Below are 24605 nucleotides of genomic sequence, written 5' to 3' on the forward strand. Positions count from 1 at the left end.
AGTTAGGGAGTTCACCTTCCCACCAGCAGAGTGAGAGGTGCTGTATCCTGGGGCTACTGTGCTGCTTTTGACAAGGTGTCTTGTTTTAATTTGTTTCAAGACACGTGCAACTGAGCACCATTTCATATGTTGCATGCCATTTGCATCTTTTCTCATTTTCTTCTGTAAACTGACTTTATATATCCTATGTCAATTTTTCTTTTGGATCTTTTTTCAATGTGTAAATTTCCTTTCTGTCTTAAGTATATTAATCCTTTTGATACCATTGTAATAATCTGGTTAATATTTAACAGGAAAGGAGTGAAAGGGGAGACCAAATAACATAGATATGTCATTTATACAGCTTTTCCCAAAGCTGCATGTAACACTTCCCAAGCCTATTTGCCGCTAATCACTGGGGGAAGCGACTGGACAAAAGCTGCATGCCCAGTGAGGTCTGAGTGACATGGGAAGGTGCCTACCTGTCTGACACACCTGGGAGCAGGCAATGGCCAGGATGGAGGGGCCATTGCAAGCACAATACCTGAATATTTAAACTGCTGAATAACACACCCTGCACTCCCCTCTCCCTCCTTGGGCTCCTGTACCCACGTGGCGCAGGGCCATGCTGGACTCCACACCAGGACTAACAGACTTTAATTAGCAGGATAAACAACCACACCCAGCTGCATCATGGGATGGAAGCTCTGGACACTGGCCTTGCTTCTGGCTCTGCTGAAACCCTTTTCCAGGACTGGCTCAAGGGGCAGAAGACATTGGAACCCAGGAAATGTAACTCCACGCCATTAAGACCTCCTTCCATATCCCATCCTCCCATTCAAATCTTAGGACATTCGTTTTCTGAAGATATTGCAAGGACCTCATTCCCACTAGAACATACTTTCACCCATTTGCCTTTTGACTTAATCGATGACTTGTATCCTGCTGTTTACTTTCATACTTATACTTACACTAGAGGCCCAGTGCACTTAATTGGTGCACAGGTAGGGTCCTTAGGCCTGGCTCAAATAAAATCAGGGCTGTGGACGAAAGGAGCCACATGCTAACCTGACAAGCTCAAGGGAGGCCTGTGTGGCAGTCTTGCAAACTCAGAGACCTAAAGTCACCACAAAAGATGGTCTGAAAATTAAATATTTAACTACAAACAGGTTATGTCCTAGGCCAGTGATGGGCAGCCTTTTGAGCTTGGTGTGTCAAACTTCGCCAAAAAACTGAGCATAACTCGGGTAATGTGTCACTTTGAGGAAAAAACATTATTTCGCAAATGTTTCATCCTCGGAGCAGCAAATGTTTCATCCTCGGCATGCGGCCGCCTCAGCAGCCGCGTGTCATCAGAAATGGCTATGCATGTCAGTGTCATAGGTTCGCCATCACTGTCCTAGGCTGATGTTTTTCCTGACAAAGATCAACTTAGATCTTTCCTGAGCCCATTTGCCTTTTTGCCTCTAAAATAACATATCTGTGAGATGTCTGGGTAACTTGTAACTTCCTCTTTCGCTGGAGCCCCTGGGGCACAACCAGATGTGGTGGGCGCCAGGACAGATGCCTCAAATTTCTTCATTATCATGTTAATTGTTCCTGTACCCACCTAAGTATGTGTCCATCATTTTACTTTTTATCCAATTCCAGGGGTTTCCCACCGCTTTGCTTTATCCCACCTCCTTAATCCATCACGAATGAATTTCACGTAACCCACCTATGTCCCTCCTTTGATGGCAATGTATAAATACAGATGTAACCCGCCATTCTCCGGAGCTTTATCTCAATTCATTGAGGTTCTGCTTCCCGGCATATGTCGACAGTTTGGCTCAAATAAACTCACTAAAATTCTTTACAGGTTTCAATGGTTTTTTTCCGTTAACATTACAGATCCGGGGCCTTCCTTCCTCCGGCTGCCAGCTGCCACCAGGGCCTTCCTTTGTTCCGCGCCGCCCTCTGCTGGTCAGCGTGCATCATAGCAAGCAGTCCAAATGGTCGGTAGAACTCCCGAGGGGACAATTTGCATATTAGCCTTTTATTATATAGGATGACATTTCTTTAATGTAGGCAAATAAGTAACTTTTCCTTCATAGTTTGCCCAGTTCCCTACCCATCTTGCTTAAGACAGTCTTTCCCATCTCTGTATTCTAAGGGATGTGTGCTAAGTCTCCTTTAAAACACTGGAGTCCTTTCATTCTTGGCAGGTGACCACCTGATCTAGTTGGAGTTCCTTTTGCTGTACGCTGTGACACAGAATACAGAACTGTGTGTACGCAAATGCCTGTCGGCAGACCCTCTGTACTGGGCCTCCGTTGCCCATCTTGAATGTGAAGCCCCTCACGGTGGGTTCCAGGTAAGGTGACCAGACGTCCCGCTTTTGGCAGGACAGTCCTGATTTTTAACAATTTGTCCCGCGTCCCGCGGCGTTTTAAAAACGTCCCGATTTTTGGAAAGAATGCACGACAAGCTAGGGAACAGCAGGAGAACAGGAAGGGAATATACGGTTTTCGGCGGTCATGTGGCTATTTAGCCAGGATATGAGTTTTATATTATTTTTGTTAATTTTATGTTAAACTTTAATAATAAATTATTATTGAGAACTGATTATTGAGAACTGCTTATCAAAGCTCGCATTGTTGATCAGTTGTTAGAATTCGACCACCATTGTTTGGACTTAATGAACAATGGCGTTTTTTGGGATTGGCAATGACGAAAACATTTTGTAACTGTCTCTCAGACGATACACATCGTACTGCGTGCTAGGAAGCTAGTTAAACAAGTGATGTCATTACAAATCAGCTATTCAGATAATTTAGGTAAGTAATTTATTTATTTCATAAATACATACATTTTCTTGAATTTAGCAGACAGTACTCGTATTATTTATATTTTATAGTGGCGGCAAAAAGTCTAGCGCCGGCCTTGAAAGTGACACTTACGACTTACGTTATGGCAAATTCAGAGGAAAAATAATACAAGTTAGTATTGTTATTATTTAGAAAGAAATATAGGATTAAAATAATTTTTAAAATATAGTTACTTTATAACAATCAAATTAATTTAATTTATAAACTAACAATAAAATATGTTCATGTAATTATGTTCCTACTTACTGTGTTTTTAAGCAATATGTATATAATAATTTATAATATAATTTTAAATTATTTTTTTAGATTTTTAACATAATGAGTAAGAAAAGAGGATACAAATTCAATGATGATCTAAGAAGTGAATTTCCTTTTATTAAAAAAAACAAAAGCGATTACAATATAGACCAAATTTTTAATCAAGGAACCCCCCCGCCCCCCCCCCCCGGGCCGAAACCGGTTTGGCTCAGTGGATAGAGCATAGGCCTGCGGACTCAAGGGTCCCAGGTTCGATTCCGGTCAAGGGCATGTACCTTGGTTGCGGGCACATCCCCAGTAGGGGGTGTGCAAGAGGCAGCTGATCGATGTTTCTCTCTCAGCGATGTTTCTAATTCTCTATCCCTCTCTCTTCCTCTCTGTAAAAAATCAATAAAATATATTTTTAAAAATAAAAAAAGAACCCACACACACACACACCCGGTCAATGGTGTCCCGCTTTACCAATGTTAAAATCTGGTCACCTAGTTCCAGGGTTCTTCCCATGCCAATGCAGTGACTTAGCAGAGGTCTCTGTTCTCCAGTCCAGGGCTCCTTGTCCATTTACAAGTGAGCCAGCCCCCTGGATGGAGCACTGGGGGGATGGCGGACACCTGCCTGGTAGGGAACGGGCATAGGGACCTCGCACTGAGGGGGGGCGCTCAGGGAGGCCCTAGGAGAAGTAAGGGCAGTGCGGGGCCTCGGAGCCCAGCCTGGGGCAGGGTGGGCTTGGATGGAACGTCCCCAGCAAGACTGGCCAGCACAGTGCACTAAACTCCCAGCTCAGCCGAACCCCCACAGCAAGACTGGCCAGCACAGTGCACTAAACTCCCAGCTCAGCCGAACCCCCACAGCAAGACTGGCCAGCACAGTGCACTAAACTCCCAGCTCAGCCGAACCCGGAGCCGGCCTCCGCCCCTCACATTCAGAGCAGCAGAAGCGCTGCCCCACTCCCTCCCCCACCCCCTGCTGCCAGGGTGAGGGGCCTTGCAGGATGCCCAAGGAGAAAGGGCTCTGTAGTGAACACTCTGGTTCCTCCCTTCCAGGCCTCCACCCTCCACCCCTCACTGGCTCTGGGCCTGATGGGTCAGCTCCTCCTTTCTCCCCTCAACCAGGTGAAAACGTTAAAGAACACGCCGTGAACCGGAAGGCGCCCTTGGCCCTGGTATTACACAGGGCCAGTCCTACTAAGACCAGTAATAAAGAGCTCCTACACAGCAGAGAAAATGCCCACCCTCCCCCACAAAACCATCCAGAACTCCTGGAAAGGAAATGCAAATGAACAGGAGCCGGCTCCCTTCTGCCTCCTCAGAAATTTAAATTCAAATTAAAAAGCTGCCCTTTTTTCTTTCACCTAACACATCTGCAAAGATCAGAAAGTTATCAAACCTGAAGGGTGACCCTCTGAATATGGTAACTGGGGGAGGCTACATATTCAGAGGCTCCCAAACCCAGTATAAAGTCCAAAAGGTACAAACAAGCATAGCGACACCCCACCCCCATCCCTAGCCACCGGTTCCCGCCTCCGGGGCAAACTGCTGACACTTGCCATCATTGATGCCTTTGAAACATGCACATAAAACAGTGTGGCTTTTTCTGGGTTTGTTAGATTTCTTATGAAAGTGGTAGCTTTGTGAACACACTCTGCCCTTTCCTTGCGGAGCTGTAGTGCTGGGCAGATCATTTCCACCCAGAACACAGAGCCTCCGGCTTCCTCGGCAGGTGCACTGTTCGACAGTGTTGGCGTCACGGGGTGGGAATTCACCCATCACATCCCGTGCCCTGAGGACCAAGATCTGGGCGAACTGCTGGGACCGTCTCCAGGGAAAAGGCACCCCAAGGGTAACTGGGGGAGGCTGCAGATTCAGAGGGTCACCCTTCAGGTTTGATAACTTTCTGATCTTTGCAGATGTGTTAGGTGAAAGAAAAAAGGGCAGCTTTTTAATTTGAATTTAAATTTCTGAGGAGGCAGAAGGGAGCCGGCTCCTGTTCATTTGCATTTCCTTTCCAGGAGTTCTGGATGGTTTTGTGGGGGAGGGTGGGCATTTTCTCTGCTGTGTAGGAGCTCTTTATTACTGGTCTTAGTAGGACTGGCCCTGTGTAATACCAGGGCCAAGGGCGCCTTCCGGTTCACGGCGTGTTCTTTAACGTTTTCACCTGGTTGGGTTTTCCAGTCTTGCCTCTAAAGACTTCTGAGTTCGGGGCCATCTTTAGAAATGCCTTCGCTTCCCCACGACTCTTCTTACCAAGTTTTCTTCTAGCCTCCGAGCAGTTCCTGTGTACAGGTAAACCCTTCGTGTTTGGGGTCCTGGTGGACATACAGGGCGAGGAGTTAGTCCTACTCACCGGGTGGGTTCCCACATGTCCACTGTGAGTGAAGGAGGCCCGTGTGGCAGGCAGCCTTACGAACTCAAAGACCTAACGTGACCATTCGGTACGGTCAGAAAGTAAAACTTTTAACTAAAAGTTATGGTGGGGAGTCATGTCCTAAGCCTGTATCCTCCTGACAAAGAGCCATCTTTACCTGAACTGAGCCGATCGTCTTCTGCATCCATGACAACACATCGTTGGGATGTCTAAGTGATTTCCCTTTCCAGACCCTCAAAGCACAGGCAGCCTCTGCGGGGACCACAAACCCCCTCACTGTTACTGAGGCCATCGCCGCCTGTAACTACCCTGCACCACCTCGTAAGAGGAGTGTGTCCGACACCTTCCTTTTACCCAGTCCCCTGCTTTCTCCCGCCCCTGACCCCTGGCCAGTGGAGTGCCCGTGACTCTGCTGTAAGGACTAAGACGTTCCCTCCACCCGCTTTACTTCCCGCAGCTGTGGAGGGTTTGGCTCAAATAAACTCAGATTTCTTCGCAGGTTTGAATGTTTCCTAAGGTGACACCACGGAGCCTCTCGTCCTTCATCTGTGTGTTGGGGGTTTGGTTTGGTTGGTTGTGGGCTATTTTACTCTCACTGGTAGCGTCCTTGTGGGGTGACAGCCAGCGGCCCAGCCCTGGGCGACGCAGGCCCAGCACTGGAGGCAGAAGTGGGGGCGTCTCCGCCAGAGCCCTCTGCGCCCCCCACACCCCCGGGAGTCTGACGCGCGCCCACCCGGCGCCTCCAGGAAGGTTCGGGGCTCTAATCCTTCCCTCCGCCAGGCACCGCCCGCCCCGTCTAGTTCACCCTGGAATTCCCGCCCCGTCCAGGCTGTGCGCGCGGTTCCGTCTGCCCCACTGCGGCCGCCTTCGGCCCCCTTTTCTCCGCCCGCCCGCCCGCCCGTGCCCACGCGCCCCCATTGCTCAGGACCGCGTTTACCCCCTTCCCACACCCCACCGGCCCCGCGTCCCTCCAGAATCGGCACCGCGCCCCGCTCCGCGCCGCCCCTGATCCCATATGGTTCCTGACCCCCTATGGCCCCTGGCCCCACATCGCACCCCGCCCCGCGGTGCCCCTGACCCCGCATTGACCCCGCCCCGCCCCACTCCTTCGCAGTCCTGTCCCTTCGCTGCGCGCTCCCCGCGCTCCGCGCTCCGCGCTCCGCGTCCCGGCTCCTCGGCGGCTCCCGGCGGCTCCCGGCGGCTCCCGGCGGGGCGGGGCGGGGCCTGGCGGGCGGAAGTGCCGGGCGCGGTGTCGGGGACCGGCCGGGGCGATGGGAGCCGGTGGCGGCGGCGGCTGCCCGGGCGGCGGGGACAGGCGGGCGGGGACGCGGGCCGAGTAGCGCCGGGCCGAGCGCTCAGCCCTGGGCCGGGCTGGGACCTGGGCCGGGGGCGCGGCGCGGGCGGCGGTGGCGGGGCCGCTGCTGCTGCTGCTGCTCGCTCGGCCCCCTCCGGCCGCGGCGGGCGACGGCGGCCACAGCGGTGAGCGGGCGCGGGGCGGGGGGCCGGAGGCGGGGCCGGACCGGGAGTCGCCGGGGCACTTGTGCTCTGACCCGGGCACCTGTGCGCTCACCTGGCGCGGGCGCGGTGCCCAGGTCCCCACTCCGGGTTGGGGGCTCAGGTCAGTCCCTTTGCGCGGGCGGGCGGCGGGGTGTAAAGGACGCGTTCGCCCCTCGGAGGCGCCCTCCCTTCTCTTCCTTCTCCAACACCTTCGGGTGCGCTGGGCCTGGGGGTGTGCGGGGACCCAGCTGAGAGCCGCTGAGAAGAAGGGTAGGCAGTGTGATGCCAGGGGCCCCGGCTGGTTGGGAGAAGGGACAGAGTGGGAAAAAGTCGCACAGACCCTGGAGTAGGGGCCCAGGTGGGTGTCACCCCTCCCACGGTGACCTCCAGCCCCAGGGCAGTCACTCTCACAGCCGGCTTCTCGGGGACTGGCAGGCGTCCCAGGAGCGGGTGGGAGAGGGTGCTTTGGAGAAACGGGCACTTGACTGTGTCCGTGAACTTGCTCCATTTGCATTTCTGCACCTTTGAGAGGCCCCAGCCTTCCGTGCCCCGGGACGGTGGCCCACGGGGCTCTGCCGGGGGGCTTGGGGGTGTTGAGTGAACTCCCCTGACGCCTATGGCTGGGACTCCAGTGAGGCCATGCGGCCAGGCTGGCAGGGCGGCCAGGGCCCAGGTGCCCCTCCCCAAGCAGTCAGACGCAGATCCAGCACAGCCTGGGGGAGCTCCCTGGATTTCGCTCCCAGCCGCTCCTCCCTTCCTGACATCTGGCTCCTCCAAGCTCCGTTCTTTGAGGACTGCGCCTCTGGTTTCTGAGCTTGGGATGCAAGGCAGTTTCCCGGAGACTACTCCTGATTAAGCTGCTCCGTTAGATTCTGCCACCCTTATTTTCTCCTTTTTCCATCTGGGGTAGGGATGGGGTGAGGGGTCACTGGTGGCCAATGTATGGAGATGGAAACCTGGGGCGGCCCTCACCTCCCAGGCCTGCTCCAGGGCAGGCAGCCGTGCAGCCGTGGCTTCTGGGAACGATGGGAGTGCCGGGTCCTGGGTCCTGGTGTGGAGAGTGTAGGACAGGGTGCCCTCACTCAGGTTCAGGGACTTTCTTTGTCTTCCTGAGCCATGTCCTTGGAGGGGGCTGTGGGGCAGGGCAGGGTGCATGCGGCCCTTGCTCCCTGTTATCAGAGATGTGCCTTCCACATCTGGCTCAGGCTGATGTGTTCATGACCGGGTATGTTCACCAAGGTAACAGTGAGCATCTGGGGCAGGGAGATGGGACTGCAGAGATTGTGGGGGGGGGGGGGGTGCTGGGAGGGGCTGTGTAGACCCGGGAGTGGGGACCACTGCGTCTTAGGGTGACCTTGAGCCTGTCTCTGATCTCTTGTGCACCTGCTGAGACTTCCCAGCCACCAGCTGGGCTCCAGGGGTCCTCGGGCTGGTGCTCCAGGGCTGGCGGGCCGGGGGCTGGCCCCTCTCGGTCAGGGGCTGCGCTCTGCGTGTGACCTCCCCTTCGGGGCTCACCCAGAGGCTGACTGTTTCTCTAACCCCCAGATGTCCCCCTGAGGTGGGTGGGGGCTGTCCTCACCTCCCAGCACTTAGGTTTCTGGCCCTCGTGTTACCCAGGGTCTGCAGGGGCCTCCGGAGAAGTCTGTGCGGCCACAGCGGCTCCCAGCCTCCGCGGGCCACAGCTGGAGAGTGGACGGGTGGCCCGCAGACACCGGGGGAGCCTGGTGTGGCCTTGGTGGAGCCTCGCCCACGTGGGGCTCTCCGGAGCGCAGACCGGCTTTGAAGGGAGCTGCTCACCTGCTGAGGGCCCAGGGCCTGCTGCTGGGCTGTGTGAGCATGACTCTCCGCTCAGGGCAGAGGGAGGCACCCAGCCTGGAGGAGAGTGAGCCGCACCCCGCTGTGTCCACAGTGCATTTCTCCCAGAAGCACTTCAACATCCACTGACCGTGGAGGGAGGGGCCCCCAAAGGGAGGTGCTGTTCACGTGTGCTGAATCATGAGGAAACTGGGACCCAGAGGCGGGAGGGACTCAAGTCCCCTGGTCCCCACGTCGCGAGGCTGGCACGGGGGCCAGGATCCCTGCCATCCAGCTCAGGCACCTGGTGGCCCGGCCCAGGCCTGGTCTCCCACCCACAGGACGGCAGTGTGCATCCTGTGGAGCCCAGGGCGGGGCCTGGGTGGGCACCCTCCCCCGCTCCCGGGGCAAGGTGATTACACTGTGGGACCTGGGCACAGGCCCTCGTGCAGGCTGAGCCCTGGCCGGTTGGGGCCTAGACCTCTGTGCTGAGTCTCCGAAGGGGCTCAGAGCTGCTCCAGGAAATGCTGCTGTGACGGATCGAGCAGTGGAGTGTGTAGGGGAGGGGAGCAAGGGACTGGGGCCAGAGAGGCGGGGGGCTGAGTAGCTGCAGGGACTGAGCCCGGGAGAGGCCCTGGGTGGTCTGTCTGCCATAGGCCTGCCTTATCCCTGTGCCACTCAGTATGGGCACATGCCCATAGGAAATGGGGGCCAGCTGTCCCCTGGTCCCCACGGCTGGCCAGGCTTCCACCCCAGGTCTCTGCCTGCCACCTCTCCGGGTGAGGGGACTCAGGCATCGGTCCAGCTGTGTCCCCAGTCATCGTGAGGCTGAGCAGGTGGCCAGCCTCCAGACCTGAACTCCCTCACCTGTCAAGTGGGGCCAGTTGCCAAAAGCAACTGCCAGGGCTGGAGGGGAACTGTAACCTTTGCCAAGGTCACCCCAGGGGCTCCAGCCCAGCCCACCATGGCTTCCCTTGTCCTTTCTCTCTGGGGCCATGGGGGGCAGAAGGCTGAGTCCGCTGTCTGCCCCCGACGTGGCGGTGGGGGCACCCCGGTCTGGCTGACAGAGCCCTCTCCCCGCAGACATCGGGCTGGTGTCGGAGCCGTTCTCGCAGTCCCCGCAGAGGCCGTCCTTCTACAGCTGGTACGGCAGCGCCAGACTCTTCCGCTTCCGAGTGCCCCCGACACCGTGCTGCTGCGCTGGCTGCTGCAGGGGTCCCAGGGCGGCGGCCCCACCTGTGCGAACCTGGAGATCACCGTGTAGGTGCCCGGCCGCCCCGGCAGCGCCCACCTGCCCCGGCCCAGCGCCCACCTGCCCCGGCCCAGCGCCCACCTGCCCCGGCCCAGCGCCCGCGTCCGATGCCTGCCCTGCTGTCCCCGCTCCAGGTACTTCCGCTATGGCGCTCCTCCCGTCATCAACCCCCTGGGTACCAGCTTCCCTGCCAACACCTCCGTGCAGCCCTCCTTCCTCATCAAGATGCTGCAGAGCAACGCTTCCATCAACGTCTCCCACCCCGCGCCTGGGGACCGGTCTGTGGCTGCCCACCTGCCCCCCGCATCCCAGAAGATTGAGGTGAAGGTGAGGGTCTGCTCTCCTGATGGAGGGGCAGGACACACCTGTGCGGAATGGCTGGTCCCCGTCAGTTACCTCCGTGGGGCAGACCCTGCCAAGGCACTGCTGCAGCCCGGCCTTCCCACACCAGCCTAGCCCACCCCCATCTGGGCTCTCTGCTCCTGCCCCATCCCATGCCCACGAACCCCGCCCCCCCCTCCTTCTCTCCCTAGGGCTTTATTCCCACCTGTGCCTACATCTTCCAGCCTGACATGCTGGTCGTGCGGGTAGTCGAGGTCTCCATCCTGGAGCCCAACACACCCTTTCCACTGACCCTCCTCTCCCACCCCAGCTACCTCAAGTGAGGGGGGGCTTGTGGTGGTGGGGGGGGCTCAGCCTCTGGGTTTGATGGGGTGGGTGTTACCACTTCCTCGCTGTGGGTGAGAGAGGCTGGGTTCTGGGTCTTGGGGTCGTACTGGGGAGTGGGCACACCCTGAGTGTGACCAGTGAGGGGAGGTCATTGGAAGTCACAAAGCCTGAGCGAGGCCACCCCCTGGGCTGCAGAATCTTCGTCCCCGAGTTCACCCAGGAGCTGCGGCTGGAGCTGCAGGGCTGTGTGTCCAGCGGGAGCCGAGGCTGCCCCGTGCGCCTCACCGTGGGCTCGCTCACCCTGCCCAGCAACTTCCAGAAGGTGCTCGCCTGCACTGACCCCACCCAGCCCTGCCGCCTGCTGTTGCCCTCGCCGCCCTGGGACCGGTGGTTGCAAGTGACAGCCGAGAGCCTGGCAGGGCCTCACGCGTTGGTGGCTTTCAGCACCGTAGCTTCTCTCGCAGGTGGGCTGATGGGAGGCGGGCTGGGTGGCTCGGCCTGCCCTCGGTCCCAGCCCTTCCTCCAGCGGGGCCCTTGTCCTCCTGGCAGCCTGCAGGCCTTGGATCGTAAACGCCCAGCATCTCGGGCAGAGCAGTCCAAACCAGAGCCGCAACGCGTCCGCCGGCCTGCTGCCCCCGGGGCCCAGCTCGTGTGGGCGGCGGCCCCTTCTGCCTCCTGAGCTACCAGGCCGTGCGGGAAGACGTGGACGTGATGTCTGTGCACTTCAGGCCCCCGGACAGGGCCTCGGAGCTGGTGCGGTCAGACGTGCCTGCGGTGGGGCGGCTGCAGCTGAGCACGGGCGTGGACAGCGGGGCTCCCTCGCCGGCGCCCTGTGGGCCAACGAGGTGGGGCTCGGCCCGGCGCAGCTCGGGGCGCAGAGCTCCAGGCTGAGAGGCTGCTCAGCCTTCGGGCGTTGACTTTATCGTGGACGCTGGGCGGCCCCCACAGGCACTGGGCCGGGTGGGGCACCCCTTGCAGAAAGGGAGGCCTGTTTTGCAGGCCCGTCCGCAGGCTGAGGGCTGTGCCTGAGGAAACGGGACGGCGGGCGGGTCAGAGGCTGGGTGTTGCTGGGCTGGAGGGGAGGGTCCTGGGGGCCCTGGGCCCGTGGAGCCACAGACAGTGGCCGCATCCGACTGGGAGCTTGGGCTGATGCGCGCCGCCTCCCCTTGTAGAGTGTGATTCCCAACAACACCCGGGTGAAGGTCTGCGTGAACGCGGCCTCGCCCTTCCTCAGCTTCAACGCAGGTACGGCGGGAGCTTCTGGCCGAGGACCCCGCCGGCCCCGCGGCCTTCTTCCAGGGGTATCCCCTGTCTTTGAGCACCGTGTCTCGCGAGGCCCACCTTCTCATTCCCTACCCAGAGACGGACAGCTGGTACCTCTCCCTGCAGCTCGTGTGCCCTCGGAGTCCCGAGTAAGTAAACTTGGGGGCTGGCGGGGCCGCCAGAGGCTCCGGTGGTCGAGTCACTGCGTTCAGGGCCATGATGGGGCCGCCTGCGTCTGAGCTGAAAGTGACCGGCTTCCTACAAGCCGCAAGGTAAGTTGCCTTCGGGGGTTACGAAGGACTCCCCTTCTCCAGTGGGCACCCCTCCTCAGGCAGCCCTGGGAGTCAGGGCACAGGGCAGGGCCTGGCTCAGGACAGCCCGAGACGGGGGTGCAGTGTGGTGCGGAGGGGGAGGGCCCCTTGGCTTCTGTGTCTCCCGCCGCTGTCTCCCAGGGCGCAGGGCCGGGCCTCACCGGGGGCTCAGGAGCCGCTGGAGCCCTGGCGGAAGCTGGCCAGCAGACCCGCAGCCCGCCCTCCTGGCCCCCTCCCCCAGGGGCTGTGAGGCGGCCTCTGTGCTTGGTGCTCGTGGAGACCTCCTTGTCCTTGGTGCCCTGCCTGAGCGACTGCGGGCCGGACGGCCAGCGCCTCCTGCTGCGCAGACATGGCTACCTGTGTGCGGGCTGCAGCTGCAAGGCGGTGAGGGCCGCCCGGAGCTCCGGACGCTCCTGTCCCTGACTTCTCAGCCCTGCCTTCCTCCAGGAGCCCGGGCACTGCCTCTCTCCACTCCTGCCATGTACCTCCCCCCCCCCCCAGGCAGAAAGGCACCCCAGAGATGGTCCTGCCTCCTGACCTGGCCTCCTCTGCCCACACCGGCCCACAGGCATGTCCCACACCGATTCACACCTGCCTGCACCTCTCCATACCTGCCTCTTAGCTGTCCACACCTGCCCACACCTGCCCACACCTATCCCACACCTCCCACACCTCCCCACCTCCCACACCTCCCCACATCTGCCCCACACCTCCCCACACCTCCCCACACCTGCCCCACATCTGCCCCACACCTCCCACACCTCCCACACCTCCCCACACCTGCCCCACATCTGCCCCACACCTCCCACACCTCCCACACCTATCCCACACCTCCCCACACCTGCCCCACATCTTCCCCACACCTCCCCACACCTCCCCACACCTGCCCCACATCTGCCCCACACCTCCCCACCTCCCCACACCTCCCCACACCTCCCACACCTCCCCACACCTCCCTACACCTCCCCACACCTCCCCACACCTCCCACACCTCCCCACACCTCCCCACACCTGCCCCACACCTCCCACACCTCCCACACCTCCCCACACCTCCCCACACCTCCCACACCTCCCCACACCTCCCCACACCTCCCCACACCTGCCCCACACCTCCCACACCTCCCACACCTCCCCACACCTCCCCACACCTCCCACACCTCCCCACACCTCCCCACACCTCCCCACACCTGCCCCACACCTCCCCACACCTCCCACACCTCCCACAACTCCCCACCCCTCCCACACCTCCCCACACCTCCCCACACCTCCCCACACCTCCCCACACCTCCCACACCTCCCCACACCTCCCACACCTCCCCACACCTCCCCACACCTGTCCTACACATATTGCCCATACCTGCCCCATACATCTTGCCCACACCTGCCCATATGTGCCATATACCTGCCTCACACCTGCCCATATGTGCCATATACCTGCCTCACACCTGTCTCATAGCTGCCTCATATCTGCCCATACCTCCCTACACTTGCCCCACACTTCTTTACCCCTGCCCATGCCTGCCCCACAGCTCTCTGCGTCGGCCCACACTAGCCTGTACCCACCCACCCAGGCCCACACTACACATACATACCCGTCCCAGCCTGGTCCTCGGTGAGACAGGGACTTCTCTGCAGGCCGTGGGGTCAGAAGTGCCGCCCCCGTTAGCGGGCCTCAGGTGCCCACCCTCAGCCGCTCAGCACTGCCCTGCCCGCAGGCTGGCGTGGGTGGAGCTGCGGACAACAGCACCGCCCAGACCGTGGCCCAGCACCCTCAGCAACCTGGGCTTCCTGGCCCCCATCGGCCTCTGTGCGCCGCTGCCCCCTGGTGGAGGCCTCCGTCTACGCCTACACCCTGTTCTCCACGGTGTGCTGGCTGCGCCCTGCGGGGTGGGAGGTCCGAGTGTCCACTCACTGCCCCCCGCACACACCTCTCCGCTCACTGCCCCCCACGCTGCAGTTCTATCACGCCTGCGGCCAGCCGGGGGAGGCCGTGCTGTGCATCCTGAGCTACGACACCCTGCAGTACTGCGACTTTCTGGGCTCTGGGGTGGCCATCTGGGCCACCACCCTCTGCCTGGCGCGGCTGAAGGCCGCCCTGAAGTATGTGAGTGACCTCCCCACACCCAGGCTGGGCTCTGAGGAAGCGGCGGCCTTAGTGCTGAGGGAGACACCAGGAAGCGGTCTGGCTGCTGCCGTGAGAAACCGTCTTTCATAACGACCCTCCCTCGGGCACTGGAAGGGACTGTGCGGGCTGCTCGGAGGTTCTGGGGAAAGAAAGGGGAAGACGTCAGGCAAGGGCCTTCCCAGCCCCTTCTCTCCCAGGGCGCTGAGAACACTTTGGGGCTTTCTGCCGCGGCCGGGCGTGGCTGACGGAGACATGTGGCCCGGAGCCCTGCCTGGCTAAGTTGAGCCTCAGGATGACTCAGGAACTAGCGCCTCCCTCCCTACCAGCGGAGCAGAGCAGTGTGCCAGCTGCTCCGAGGGGGCGGGCGAGGGCGGGGGGCAGTGGGGTAGCAGGACGCCCAGCACGCCCAGGCCACACGCTCCCGCTGGACCCTGTGCCGTGATGAGCGGCCCTGGCCTGGGTCGTGACCCTGTGCGTCCCTGTCTTGCTCAGGTTCTGCTTCTCCTGGGCACGCTGGTGTTCGCCATGACCTTGCAGCCGGACCGGGGTGGCGCCTGGAACATGATGGGGCCTTGTCTCTTCGCCTTCGTGGTCATGGTCACCATGTGGGTAGGGACCTCCCTCAGACCGCCGACCCCCCCGCCCCCCACTCTGGAGGAGAGAGCTGGCCACTGGTTCTGGCCATGTTGCTGGTCCTGAGTTGGAGTCCTCCATGTGCGCTGAGGCTGGCACTGGCGCTCAGGGCCTGAGGACGCCTCAGGTCTCTATGCCCCGGAGCCCTGACGAGTATTGCACGTCCTGTCCTGCTCCCCAGATGTGGGCGGCCCCTGGGAGGTACAGCCGCAGCCCCGTGCCAATGCTCTGGCGATGGTTCTCCCCAGGGGTACCCCAGGGGTACCGCTGCGGGCACCGGCGGCGCCGCTACCCGCCCTCCTGGCAGCGCTGGGCCTTCTACCTCCTGCCCGGCATCTCCATGGCCGCCGTGGCCATCGCCATCTACACCTCCGTGATGACCAGTGACAACTATTACTATACCCACAGCCTCTGGCACCTGCTGCTGGCGGGGGCCACCGCCTTCCCTGGGCCTGCTCCCAGGGGCTCGCCTGCCACTGTCAGCTCTGCGAGGGCCGCCGGGAGGAGCTGTACGCCGTGACGTGACCAGCAGCGAGGGACCCGCACAGCTCGGGTGGCAGCCTCTCCAGCCAGGGGCCCCGAGGGAGAGGGCCCTGTCCGGATGGATTTCTACGGAATAAAATTGCCCTGCGCACCCATCTGCTTCCTCCTCCCGAGGAGAGGACCGCCCCCCCCCCCCCAAAGGCAGGGGGTCAGCTCTGTTCTGCTGGCCTGCGCATGACTGGAAGTGGAGAGAGGGCGCCCATCACACTGTTCTGGGAGGCCGTGATGTGAAACCCCAGGAGGCAGAGGAGGCTTGAGCCCCCTCCCACCGGCCCCAACACCGCTGAGCTGGGAGCTGTGCCCCCGAGTGCCAGTCTGTTGGGCATGGGCATGCCCCCTGCTGATGCTGTTGGCCTGGGCAGAGGTGACCATGGCCGCCAGAGAGCTGCCATGTGAGGTGCAGGGAGAGGCTGCCTCTGCTGGGGCCCTGCCTTCCTGCCTTTGGCTCTGAGCTGGGAAGCTGCCGGCCCCGAGAAGAGTTCCTGGGAGGCACCGAGCGGCCCGGTGGGTGCCAGCAGCGCAGGTGGACTCTGCCCGGCCCTGGGCCCCTCTCTTCCCTGGGCCCTTGTGGGGGCACCCTCTGATGCTGTGGGGAGCGAGGCCATGGCTGACCTGCTCAGCCACGCCGGGTGTGGTGAGGGGCTGCTGGAGAGACTGGCCCAGCCTCCTCCCGCTCTGGGGTAGCAGGGTGAGCCCCAGGACACGGCTGCCCCAGGAGCGGGCCTGCCCGTCCCCAGGCAGGAGCGGGGGCTGTGCTGCGGGAGTGGAGCAGGCGGAAGCGGGGTCACTGGGGCCAGGCTCCGGCCCTTGGGGCTTCCCTCCCTGGCGGCCCCCTCGGGCAGTCGCCCTGCGGGCCCCTGGCATTCTCTAGGGGAAACCTGGAGTTTTGGGGGTAAAATATTTTAAGACAACTTATTTTTATGTAGCTCTGTCTGATTCCGCCGTGAGGGTGGATTTGAGGGTGGATTTGGTATTCGACAGTTACATTTCAAGGCAAGAGTTTTTCCATTGTGTGCGCGCTCACTCCGGGGGAGGAGATGCCCGGCCCGAGGCCAGCACCGCAGCACACTCGGGGTTCGGCGGGGCGGAGGAACTCGGGGTGCGGCTGTGGTCGGTCCAGAGTTGGTACCTCGCAGAGCAGCCCGGGCGGGCGATGCGGGGGTCGCGCCCGCGGTTGGGGCCGGGCCCCTGGAGTCCGGGCCCGCCGGCCGCCCTCGCCCCCTCTCTCCCCGCCGCCCGCCCCGCACCACCTCCGCTGGAGCCTCGCGGACGCGCCCTGCAGGCCGCACGGGGCAGCCCGGGCTCAGCCCCGCTCCCATCCGCTACCCCGGTCCCGGGGGCTCTGGGCGGCGCCGGCTCCTGGGCCACAGGTCCGTCCCCAACGAGGTGGGTGAGGGGTCCCCCGGGCTTGCTGCTCTGGGCTCCGCGCTGGCTCCGGAGGTGCCTCAGAGCCGGCGCCCAGTGCCGGGGAGGGGGCGCAGGGGGCGCAGAGGCAGCCGGTCAGGTGGAGGAGGGGAGCTGTGGGGGGGTGGGGGGGGGGGGGGCGGGTCTGCAGTCACCTGCCAGGGATCACCGTCTGCCTCTGACACCTCCTGACCACCCCGCCTCCTCGCCGTGCACTCACCGGGGCAGGTGTCCCTGTGGGGATGGAGTTATGGTCGTGTGAGCAGTGCGTCCGGGTCACACACCAGCCACCTCGGCGAGGTCTGGGCGCCAAGCTGGCTGGGAGCTGACTGGGCAGGTCTGTCCCGAGTCCACCCCGGGCCCCCTGTTCTGCTGGGAACAGCAGTGGCACATCCCCGAGGGAGGGGAGGGGAGGGGAGGGGAGGGGAGGGGAGGGGAGGGGAGGGGAGGGGAGGGGAGGGGAGGGGAGGGGAGGAGAGGGGAGGGGAGGGGAGGGGAGGGGGCCACGGGAGGAGGTCTCCTGCCTGTGGCCGCGCCGGGCTCAGCGGTGAGGCCGTGGCTCTGACTTCTCCACCCTAAAGGCGAGAGGGTCTGCTGGCCATCCGAGGGGTACGCTGGTCCCGGAGGGGAGAGTCACTGGAGTGGGAAGGGACAATGCCCCTTTCGGGGCGGCCCCAGGGAGGGGTGCTTTCTGCACTGGCCTGGGGGCTGCTGGCTGCCAGGAGGATGGGGGGGGGGGGCGGGGACCTGCCAGCAGCACCGACCCCAGAGCTTCCTGCCAGACCCTGAAGGAGGCCTGGAGCGAGGCACCCCGTAACCCCACAGCTGCACCCGGCCCCCTGAGAGGAGGCTGCCGTCTATGACAAGCACAAAGTGAGGGTTTGGGCTTGAACTTGTGCTCCTCCGGCCGGGACTGACCTGGCCGCCCCACCTGCCCCTGTCTGCCTGCCGGGGCTTGTCATCCGGAGGCCTGAGAGGTCGCTGTGCCGGAGGTGAGCTGTGAGTGCAGGCGCTCTGCCCTCTCGGGGCACAGCGGGCAGCGCACGCACAGCGGGCAGCGGACAGGTCGGGGAGCGCACCGCCTCGGACAGGGCCGCACGCCAGGGGGGCTTGGGAAAGGGCTGCCTCTGCCCGGCTCCCGGCGCAGCCACGTCGGTGGGTCCCACAGGGCACATTCCCTGCCTCAGTCCTGGCCCTCTCCTGCCCCCGCCACCTCATCGGCTCAGGGACAGAAAGGCTCTCGCTGATGAGAGCTGGACTCCCCACCATTGTTTACTTAGCCGCTTAGCACCCCTCCCCCCCGGGGTCTTCCCCCTTGAGACCTCCTGTGTCTGCATGTAGGAGGCTGTGAGCCTGTGGCAGCTGCCGGGCAGAGAGCCCACCCATGGCTCAGCGGCCGCCCTGCTCCCTCTGCATCCCCAGGGGCGGCTCCTCTCAGACAGGCCACCGCTTCTGCCCAGGGCGGAGGGGCAGGCAGCCTCACGTGACCCTGTGGCCAAGCCTGAGGGGCCCAGTCCTCTCACCCCAGTTCCTCTTCATGTTTGGCCTAAGGCAGCTGGGTTTCTGCCCTCCCAAGAGTGCCCCCCCCACCCCCGGGGCCCATCCCTCTGTCCAAGGTCTCCGTGGGAGAGCTAACCGAGCGAAGAGAGCCCCGGAGGCGACCACAGAGGGACGACCCCGCCTAGCAGCCAGGCTCAGTGTCCCTGTGTCCCCCAGCCCACCATGGGCCTGGCATCGTGGGCGTGGTCTGGGCGGTGGAGGAGCCGTGCTTGTGTGTCTGGCTGGGAAGCTTCTGGGTGGGTGGGGGGATTCTGGAGGCCTGGGCCTCCTCGCTGCCTCTGAGGGACCCCCTCTGCCTGCGGAGGCCCAGTTGAGGCAGGTTCACCACATTTGGGGGGCAGACGAGTGATGTCCGAGCCAGGCCATGTGGGTGCTGCTTTGCTTGGAGGACCGGAGCTCTCCTGCTTGTTCTGTGCCCCCCCCCCCGCCCCTACCCCGCCCAGAGGCCCTGCATGGCGGGGAGGGTGGCCCCGTGCGGGCGTGGAGCGGCTTCTTGGTGTTTTCCCTCCGCAGAGGACCCTGAGCACCTGAGGGGGTCCCGCCATCCCAGGTGGCGCTTGGCGCTCCACTCACTTCCCGCTGGTCTGGAACATGGCCTGGCTCTGGGGGGGCCATGCCCTTCGGTGCGGTGGGCACCCCCAGCTCGGAAGGGGGCCCTCGGGGCTCTGCGGGTGGCAGTGTCTCCCAGCGCTGTCAGCACAGCCCCAGGGCGGCCGTCGGTGTCCCCTCAGCTGGCTCACTCTTGACTTGAGGCCAGTCACCTTGAGGCCTTTCCTGCTCTGAGATTTGGGGGTGCCCTGGCCCTCTGCCCTGGCCCTTACCTGGAAGTCCAGCCTTGAGACCCATTCAGGTCCCTGGGAGCAAGGGGGTCCCCCTGACGTGGTCCTGACAGCTGGCTGCGGGCTGCTGGGCTCCCCGAAGGGTGATGTGGAAGCGATGACGCCAGGGTTGTGTCCGGTGGTGGGGCCAGCGGGGCGTGGCTGGTCACTCTGGAGACCCCACGGCTCATGAGGTCATCGAGGGTCAGGGCCTCCCTGGGTCCAAGCCTGGGGCGTGTCCCTGAGATCTCTGTTCATAGCTGGGGCCACTCTCCCACGTGTCCTCATGCCTCCCATACATCAGTGATCTCTCATGTGAGCAGTTTTTAATATTTAAAGATGTTTACCAAAAGCTGACAATTCCCAGCCTGCCCCTGCCCCTCCCAGCTCTGGTGGCCCAGCCCAGCTGTCCGAGTTACAGCCCCTGATTGGTGGTGGTCTGGATGGGCCAGCCCCCATGCGCATGTCCACAGCACCATCCCCATCAGCCCTGAACTGAATCAAGCCGATCCCTTTCCAGCCCCTCAGCCTGTCACCCGGGTCCCCCCAGGGGTGTGCACCCCTGGTGTCCAGTTCAGTGACCGTGGCTCTCAGTCACCCCTCACTCACCTGCTTTCCGCCCTAATGAAGGCCACAGGTAGAGGGGCTCCTGCTAGGGACCTGGGGCTGGTGGGGTGGGGTGAACATGGCATCAGGCTCCCTGCCAGCACCGGGGGCCCGGGGAGCGGTCCGAGTCCTGCCTGGCCTGCTCCCTGGTTCTGGGCCGCGGGCCAGCGGGAGGCACTCCGTGGCTTCGGCAGGTGGCTCAGTGCCCGTGGCTGAGGCTGGGCTGAGGCGGCGCCTGAGTGTGGCCTGGGCCCTGAATCTGTAAAACATGAGCTCTCCTGGAGGGGGCAGCATCCGTCTGTTTCCTCAAATCTCACCATACCCTTGACTCAGCCTAGGTTAAGAAGCCCTCAGTGATTGACAGAGTCACCCCCCACCACAAATAAAACAACCACCGGCAGGCGGGACCCGTCGGACTGTTCCACCTTCCGGGAGTGGGGCTGGGGAGGGGGCATGGACTGTCTGTGCTCACATGGAACCCGGAGCTGAGCCATGGGGGCCCTTCTGGCCACATGCCCCTGCCCCATATATTCCTCCCTCCAGCCTGGTCCGGCCCCTGCGCTGCCTTCCTCATTTCTTTCCCATCAACCACACCTCCACCCGGCTCTGTGGCTCTCCTCTGAGAGCCTCCCGTTCCCCCTCCATTTGCACTGACCAAGGTCAAAGCTGCAGAAGCCCGACTCGCCCTGTGCTGTCCCCACCCCTGTCCCTGCAGCAGCTGGGCCAGACCCTCAGCCGGCTCGGAGCCCTCTGGATCCCCACGTGTCCCAGGGAGTGGCTGAGCCCCTGTGCTCACGTGACAACAGCCCAACCAGTGAGCTACCTGTCGAGGGCCATGGCTGAGCTGTGCACACAGGAAGGACCATTGCTGGCTGTGGACTGGGGAGGGGTCCCGCGGGACTGGGCCAGTAGAGGCCTCTTGCAAAGAGTGGCCATAGGACCGTGTTATGTCCACTGTCTCATTCTGGTGTCTGAGTCCCAGGAAGGTGGGGCCAGTCCAGGCTCTCTTCCTCTCTGCATCCTGAGGGTGGCGCTCGAGTCCTGCTCTGTGTGCACTGGCTGCCTGGGGTGCATGTGGAGAGAGCAGGTGAGGCCTGGGCACCTTGGTCCCTGCCCTGCGTCCTATCAGGTGCTGGGAGCTCCGAGGAGCCACCCATGTGCACCGTCTGCCCTTCCCTGGGCCTGTGTGTGGACCCCATCCCCGCCTTCACCCCCTTGAACCTTCTGTCGGCTCCAGACTCCCTGCCAACCCCTCTTCTCACCGCCAACCGCCCCCAAGCTGGAGCCCTGAGCCAGATGACGCCCTGAGCCGCAGGCCTGTGCTGTTCCGCACACAGCCTCTGTCCAGCAGGCGTGGGCTGGGCCTGGGCCAGGAAGCTGGGCGCTCAGGTGGCCTGCATGGGGCCTGACTGGGTGGTGTGCACCCAGAAACCTTTGGACCGGCCAGGGGCTGCAGAGATAGGTGTGGATGGCTCTTGGGTGCTCCGTGCCTGCAGCACCCAGAAGGGTGCTGTGTCGTGCCCCTGCTGAGAAGTCCTGGTCCTGAGACATCTGGGGAGGCCTCACCAAGGGCCTGGGGTGCAGGTCAAGGGACGCGCAGGTGCCAGGTCACAGGTGTGTGGCCCATTTCCACAGGGTTGGAGGGTGTCCGCTTAGTGGGGCCCAAGCCCCAGAGTCCTGCAGGTGGAGCGCCAGGTCTGTGGGCAGCGGAGCTCTGCCGGGGCCTTTGAAGGCTGAGCGGCTGTGTCATTGTGTTTGTGTGATCAACAGACCGACGAGAGTCAGGGGAGAGGTTGGCAGGCAGAGATAGGGCTGGCAGGCCCTTTGGGGTCAGAGGTGGGTCAACAGCCTGGCTCTGTCCACCTGGGCTGGGCGCTCCTTCTGCTCTTCCTCCTGCTGCTCTCACCCATTATTTTCTCAGGAGCCTGGGCCTGGCCTTCAGCCCCTGGGCCAAGCCCAACCTGAAGTCCTCCGCTCAGCAGGGGCTGTAAGGACACTGTTTCTGCCTCCACTGGGGAAGGGGGGCGGTCAGACAGGGCATGGAGCAGCCCGTGCCATGTCCCGAGAGAGGGACAGGGATCTGGACATCTGTGAAGCACTCACACACATGAAAGCACTTAACAGCTAGTGCGGGAACAGCCACCGTCCAGCCGGCCTATCTGACCCTCTGAGGGGACCCTGGTCTGGACCCATCAGTGGTGCTGCCTGCTCCCTCAGCTGTCAGGAGTGGCTTGGGGGTGGCTGTAGCTAAAGGGGCTGGTTGCCATGGCTACCATAGGGCTCTGAGACATCATCTGGTCCCTGCCTCTGCCAATCGGCGGTGGGAGCCCGAGCTGCAGCCTAGAGTCACGCTTCTACCTCCGGCCACACAGTGGCCAAGAGCAGGGACTCGCTTCCTGGGGTGGCCGAAGGTGCTCAGACCATGGCCAAGCCCAGCGTGGCGGGCCGCAGGGTGGTGGGGTGCGGGCAGGCACGCGGAGCCAGGCAGGTGAGGTAAGCGGGTGGGCGGACGGGCAGGCAGACAGGCGGACACGTAGACATGCCCCTGCAGCCCTTTGTTCTTACGGCCGAGGCCCTGCCCTCAGCCCACCCTGCCCTCTGCACCCCCACATGCACGTACACGCACACCCGCACCCTCATCCTGAGACCCTCTCCCCAAATGTCCCGAGGAAGGGCCAGGGGAGGAGTGACACAGGAAACAGACGAGGCCGAATGAGTCCACCGCACTCTGGTCCCGGAAACCGCTCGCAGGGCCTTTCACATCAGTTCACATGGAGGCGGCACCTGGCCAGGCCCGCGGCATGAGGGCTCCTCCCCTCTCCCAGGGCTGGCGGCAAGCCATGTCGTCAGTGAGGGTTAAGGGGCATTTTTTTTAGAAGAAAATAAAAAGTGAAAACACTCAAAAAAGGAGAAAAATGTCCACCTAGAACAGGGAGCAGCCAGGCCAAGATGGATCTGAGGAGCCAACCCATCACTGGGGACTTCAGAGGACGGGCCGAAAAGACAGCTGCGAGGAAGCGCTTGTAAATGGAGCGTCCTCTGGTGGCCGAAGACTGAAGAATACCTGCCTTCAGACCACAGTTCATCTTGGGAGGAAAATGCTCATGTGAGCGAGTCAAGGGTAAAAGGAAGGCCCCCACCGAAGACCTCACCGAGGAAAGTGTCCGTGGGAGCCGCACAGTGACTTAGTTACAAACATCAAGAAAACTGCCCTGGTCCGGGCATTACCCAAAATGCCAGAGCTAAAGTAGTGAACAGACAGACGGAACGTGGTCCTTTTGTGAGCTTACACCCCAAGCACGGAGGGAAAACAACGATGACTCCACAAGCATTCCACTGTCCCAGTGTGCACTCTCCACGCCTCCCGTCAGCACCCAGCGAGTAAGTGAGACATCTGGCAGGCCAGCACCGGCCTTTGCCTCACATTTAGGGTCAAGTCTGAAGCCACCTGTGTGGCAACCTAACCTGCAGCATCCGGGTGCTCCCCCCGCCCGCCCCCGGTCGGTAATCTGGCTTAAGCTCTTAAACACCGGTTTTCTGTTTCTCTTCACAGGAGACAACAGCTCCTCTTGTTCAGGCTGCACCTGGGCCCCGCCCGCTGGCCTGGAGACAGAAGTGGAGTCGCTGTTTTGATCACTGCACCTGGCAGCTAAGGTTTCCTTATCCCCTGGGGAGCCCGCAGCTAAGACTCTCCCCGGGGCAGTTACCCACGCAGGCCAGCAGCCCAGGGGGCAGGGCGTGTAGTCCGTGGTAACACCAGCCTGGACTCCAACTTGAATGTTCACATGGAAAATATTGCCACTCGTGGTCGGCTCTTGGCTCCTGGGCCATCCGTTCCCAGGGGGACCAACACAGTGGCAGGCACACCCTTCACTTTATCCAGTCACCAGGAGGGGGTGTCTCCGGGACCCTGGCAGAGCAACCTCAGCAACCACAGCTCCCACCAAATGCGGACAGACCCCGACTCCTGCTGCTGCTCACCGAACGCAGGGAGGTCAGTTCACCCCACCCGCCTCACGGTGTGGTGCAGCGCGTTGCTCCGTAGAGCACACCGTTGGCCAAGTGCCGGTTCATACGGCACAGAGGCCAAACCTGACTCGTCGGCCTAATGTCAGCAAAGCTCAACCACAAACGGTGGCTGGTTAACTGGTCACCAAATGCTGTTCCTTGCTAAAGGAAACCAGTACTCAACCAAGAAAAAGCTGATGGGAGGAACTAGATAGGAAATGTGCAAGATGAGCTTGGGGCATCTGATTGCACGGAAAGCAAGCAAGCTTTCAGAAACCGACAGGGTCATGTCCAAGGCCCCAGGAGCCGGCACGCCCCTTCCAGGACATAGAGCCCTCAGGAGAGGCTCCCGTCCCTTTGTGACAAACTGAGCTATAAATATAATGGCTTGTTGCATACACTGTGTGCGTGGGTGTGTGAATACATACATACTTATGAGTTTATAATCATGCTTTAAAATGTAGATGAAAGAATTGAGCATTAAAATAGGACTTGGCTCCAGGCAACTACCTAACCTCTCAGGGTTCAAATTGCCTTGTTTATAAAACAATGATGCCACTAGTGCCTACTTCGTAGGGTTTTTGTGAGGATTCCATAAAGTCATAGCCCCTGGACCCAGGGGCTTGCAGAGGACTGTGGGCTGGTAAAGGGGAG

At 61.6% G+C, this 24605-nt stretch overlaps 1 pseudogene; it reads left to right on the top strand.

The window, feature by feature from the left end:
* The first annotated feature begins 3704 nt into the window (after window positions 1-3704).
* On the top strand, window positions 3705-15537 carry LOC103302976 (post-GPI attachment to proteins factor 6-like; annotated as a pseudogene).
* The last annotated feature ends 9068 nt before the right edge of the window (window positions 15538-24605 follow it).

Source organism: Eptesicus fuscus, chromosome 4, assembly GCF_027574615.1.
Source record: "Eptesicus fuscus isolate TK198812 chromosome 4, DD_ASM_mEF_20220401, whole genome shotgun sequence".
Classification (NCBI taxonomy): Eukaryota; Metazoa; Chordata; class Mammalia; order Chiroptera; family Vespertilionidae; genus Eptesicus; species Eptesicus fuscus.